The sequence below is a fragment of the Oryctolagus cuniculus genome, chromosome X (assembly GCF_051225735.1).
Source record: "Oryctolagus cuniculus isolate XC-2025 breed Fujian yellow rabbit chromosome X, ASM5122573v1, whole genome shotgun sequence".
Lineage (NCBI taxonomy): Eukaryota > Metazoa > Chordata > Mammalia > Lagomorpha > Leporidae > Oryctolagus > Oryctolagus cuniculus.
Genome location: NC_142888.1, coordinates 108,472,340 through 108,477,399, shown reverse-complemented (window position 1 = coordinate 108,477,399; position 5,060 = coordinate 108,472,340). Strand labels below are relative to the sequence as shown.

Below are 5,060 nucleotides of genomic sequence, written 5' to 3'. Positions count from 1 at the left end.
CAAATCAGATTGTGTCTTCTACAAACTCACTTCCTATCACCTGCTTCAGCTGTTGCCGCAGTAGCTGTTTTGTTGCTTGTTTGCTCGAATTGCTCTGATGGTTCAGATGCTTATTCCACTCAGGACCTTTGCACATGCTGCCTCACTTCCTGTAGCACCACCCTTCTGATTTTTTTATAGCCAGATATTCCTTATCTGTCATATCTCAGCTTTAATATGAATTCCTCTTCAGAGAGTTCTTCCCTATCTCAGAAAAATTAGGTCATCTCTCGATGCATAGTATTCTTTGTTTTGGGACACTAATGTTCTCCCTCATAGTATTTATCACAATAGAGATTTTACAGTGATTTCTAAAACCCTCTGTTTAATATCTACTCTAGGAATAGAATGTAAGCCCTAGGGACATGGGGGCTGTGACTTCCTTGCTCATGGTTTTATTCCCAGTGCCTAGCTAGACCACGATATAATACATAGTATGTGTCCAAATACAAATGATGAATGAATGAATGAGTGAATGAATGAAGGGAATCCTGAACTGAAGCCTCTCTTTTGCATCTACGTTAATCCCTCCGGGCTGTAAGAAAAGAGAGGGTGGAAGAGGCCTTAAAGAGGCTGTTGTGCTTTTGAATGTGAAATCACTAAGGAACATGCCTAGAAGCCAAAGGGGAAAATCAAGTTTATTCCATTACTAATTAATGAGACTTGGGATTGAATGATAAAAATCTAATGATGTTAATGTTGGTTCTGAATGCTGGCTGGCAGTCTCTGAAGACAAGACAAAACGGTAAGAGGACACCGTTGTTTAATCCCCCAATTAGGAAGCAGCTGTCACCTCCGGGGACGATCCTCATTGCTGATTGATTTTCTTTATACGCTGTCCTCATACTCATACTACCTTAGGCAGCCCACATGTCCTGGGTCCCTCCACTGTAAGGAGACCTTCCTTTACACATGCCCAGTATATTAACAATCCAGACTGATGCAAAGGGTAAATTGCGGAGAAATTCTTTCACATCACAGAAGCATTCTTAATAAGATTTCTTTAAAGAGCCAGTTCCCTGAGTGCATTTAAATGGGATTTCATTTAGAAAAATATGACTTAACTGTAGTCTTTTAGGGACACATTATCATTGCCCAAAACGAAGTAACAAAGAGGGCTTTGCTTTCGTCCCTGGCCACAGACAGCCTTTAGCCTAGAACATCCACTGAGCCAAACCCCTAACTCTGACCTCACACATAACCCAAATATAAACCATAGCACAAGCTGGTCTCTCATTGTCTCACAACCCAGGCACTAAGACCAGACCATGGGCTTCTGAGCACCCACGGAGGCTTGTGGGGAAGGGGAAGCTGCATCCATGACTCACTGTTAACACATTTCTGGTGCTGGGGGGGGGGACCTCTAAATGCACAACCTACTGCTTGTGAGTCAGGAATGTCATTTTCATTTATGAAAGATGGAACATTATTTTTCTCTAACATTTCAAGTGAATAACTTTACATACATTTCCCTCTCAATTTCCATAGGAATTTGATGCCATGGAAGCAATCAGCTCCATATCCCTTGAGCCTGGCAGAGACTCTTATTTTTCTTACAGGTACTTTAAGATCCCTAGTTCTGAATGCCCCTACTCCCACCAATTATGCCCTGGTGAAACCCACTCTGACTTAAGGGCTCCATGGGAGCTAGGGTGGTCTGAATTCCCGTGTTATGTTAGGGTTTGGATTTGCATGACTGCTGAGTCTTGAAAAGCTGCATGATGAAGCTTCTCAATATGAAGTTGAGGAGGTTCTGCACCATGTGTGCCCCCATTTGGAAGTGTTGACTTCCCACGGTGAGCCTTCCAAAGGTGGATTCATCACCAGCTGTGTCTAGAGAGAGTGGAGTAGAGCCTGCGTGCTGCCCTCTCTGTTCACTCTCCTGGGCACACTCTCTGATTCCTCTGCAACTACTAGGTAAATACACCTAGTAGATCAAAATGAGGAATGCATGCCAGGGGACCAAAGACAGGGACTAGGGGTTAATGTGCTGAAGGGCATTTCTGGTGCTATTGCTCCTGTCTAGTAGCACAGATCTTTTCCCAACTGACTCCGTTTCTGTCTTTTTCTCCAATCTGGCCCCTGAATCTCACAGATATGGGGAATCTGAACATGATCAAAGAATTCCTCACGGGATTTGGAAGGCTCCTTGGGTTATGGTTTTTCATTTTAGGGATATTTCTGAGCATCTATTTAATGATCTTGGTGGCGAACATTCTCATCCTTACAGTCATTTCCCTTGACTGCAGCTTCCAAACCCCCATGCACTTCTTTCCGTCTAATTTCTCCTTTCTTGAGACCTGGTACACTACTTCCATTGCCCTGAAGATGCTGCAGACCCTTATCTAGGGTCCTGGGGTGATTTTTTTTGCAGGCAGCATGGCCCGGTTTTCCTTCTTTGGCCCTATGGCAGTAGTTGAGTGCTTCCTGCTGGCAGCCATGTCTTACGACTGCTCCCTTGCTTTCTGCAGCCTCCTCCAGTACCCAGCCCTCATGGACCTCCACATCTGCACCCTGCTTGCAAGTGCGTCTTGGCTGGATGGGTTCCAAAGCCCTGTTGTCACCACCCCCATGACTTTCCAACCCATTCTGTGCAGCTATGAGACTGACCACTTCTTCTGTGACCTGGCCCCTGGTTTGTTCAGATGCTGAGACAGTGGAAAAATCCACTTTCCTCATGGCCTCTCTCATCACCACGGTGCCTGTCCTCTTGCCTCACTGTTGCCTCCTAGCTCCAAACGATTGCTGCTGTCCTCAGGATCCCTTCAGCGTCAGGGCAGCAGCGGGCCTTCTCCACCTGCTTCTCCCATCTCATCGTGGTCGCTCTGTACTAAGGAACACTTGGCACGGTGTATGCCATTCCCACAGCAACCCAGACTGCTGTCCTTAGCAAGACCTTCTCGCTGCTGCACACTGTGCTCACCCCCATCATCAGTCCCATCGTGCACGTTTTGAGAAATAAGGATGGTAAAAAGGCAGCAAATAGGCTCTGAGTTGGCGGGTATGTGCCAAGGAGACCTAAGGGCCATCCTAACTCCAGGGTGTCTCTTCTCTCGGGAGCCTAAGCTTCTCCGAAGGAGTTCAACCACAAGGCTGAGCACTTGGGTGTTCAGACCACTGCTGTTCCCTCTTTCCAGGGAAATGGCCAGCAGAGTAAGGGGCCATCCCTTAGTCCTAGAGCCTATAGTGTCCTTTGGATTGCCAGGCTAATCATTGCATGATAAGATTAAGTTTATTAAGAAAATGTGGTTCCACCAGGCTATACTACCACATGTGGATGCCTTTTAAGGGCAAGGTAGAAGGGCCCCACTTGTAGCAGCAGCTTTATGCCACAAAAACCTCTCTCTCTCTCTCTCTCTCTCTGTCTGTCTCTCTCTCTCTCTGTGTGTGTGTGTGTGTTATGGAATATGGGTTGATGCCAAGTTGTTTTGGTTGCATTATGTGCTTGTGTCCATGTGTATACTTACACACCCACCCAAACACACCTATATACATGTACAGCGGCAATACCCCACCCAATCCAAACTCATCTTCCAATATTTCCCTAGTACACACTCTGCTTCTGCCCAGCAGTGCCCTTCACTGTGCCTTACTTCGGGATTTCTGTGCATTCTAGCAGCCATGCCTCATCCTCTACTGTTGCTTAGATCATATGCCTCTCCCTGGTCAGAACCATCTCTAAATTCCTAGGACATCTATTGATGGTTCCACTCACTTGAACAGTTAATCAAGCCCTTCCAAGACTGGAATAATATCATCCTTCTTCCTCTTAATTTCCTCTGCACAGGGAAGATGCAAAAAGAATTATTTGTTAATTGAATAAATCAATGACCAATCAAACTAATGGAATGTGTGGTAGACAAACAGACTGAAATAAATCATTTCTTTCTGCCTTTACTGGTCTTTCCTCCCCAGTCTCCTCCCCATGGTTATAAACAGCCCCAGTTCCCTCCACAGGCAGCTCTGCCTGAACTCTCCAATCTTGCTCCTTCCTGTGCCCCTCATCCATCCTTCCACAATGTCCCCATGGATCTTCCTAGAGCCTAAACCTGACCGTGTCCTTTCCTTGTTTGTGACCTGCCATGGATCCCCAGTGCCCCAAGGACGAAGTCAGAGTTCCTAATCCTGACCTCTGGCCACATCTTGAGCTCATCCCTCACCATTCTCATTCTCCCACTTTATGCTCCAACCACAGCAAATATCTCAAATAGACTTGGAAGCACCTTAAAGGCAAAAAGTAGCTGTGCAACTAGGATGCCATCAATTGAATTGTAGTGCAGTCCCCACCTTCCTTTCCTCTCTGTGTCCACGTATTGGCCTCTGGCGGGAGAAATCCCTGGCAGGAGGAGAAAGGTGATCTTCATTGGCTCTCAGTGATGTGTGTGTTTTGTTTACCTCGTGTCACCTGCCCACCCTCTCCATCTGTAAAGAGACACCCGGAGCACAGATAGATATCCCCAAACCCACCACTTACAATGTGTGTCAAAGAATGCCAAGCAATTTGGGAAACACTTTCCCAGCTGGTTCCTCCTACTCCCTTTCCGACCACCCACAGAGCTCCCTGTTGTATAGGGTCTAATTGTCTCTAATCTAGTTTTAACTTCTTGTAATTACCCTCAATTATGAAATAGAGCTTGCAGAACACACTCCTTGTGGTTAAGATGTGGATCCAGAGTAGAAGTGTAATTACTTTCTGGCCTCTCAGGGGTTCTGCCTAGCCTTCTGTGCAGCTGCGGAGGGAAAATGCCTCATCTGTTCCATCCACACTTGGATTTTTTTTTCTTCCAAGTTCAGGTTGCTGAAATAGGTTAAGGGGTTTGTTTACTATGTTAGTCATTGAGAATTTTTTTTAAATGTCTTCTAGCCCAAGATCAATTAAACCTAGAAACGTTGAATGCCTTCGCATTGCCCTTAGGAGGAAACCCCAAATGTTCCAAGGCAGTGACTTGCATTACCTGCCAGGTAGTGCATCGGAGCTCAGGGGTGGCCCGCAAAGCTACACCTCTTCCCTCAATGCCCGG

General features: G+C 46.2%; 1 pseudogene; it reads left to right on the top strand.

The window, feature by feature from the left end:
* The first annotated feature begins 2,136 nt into the window (after positions 1-2,136).
* On the top strand, positions 2,137-3,032 carry LOC127484826 (olfactory receptor 11L1-like; annotated as a pseudogene).
* Positions 3,033-5,060: the final 2,028 nt, after the last annotated feature.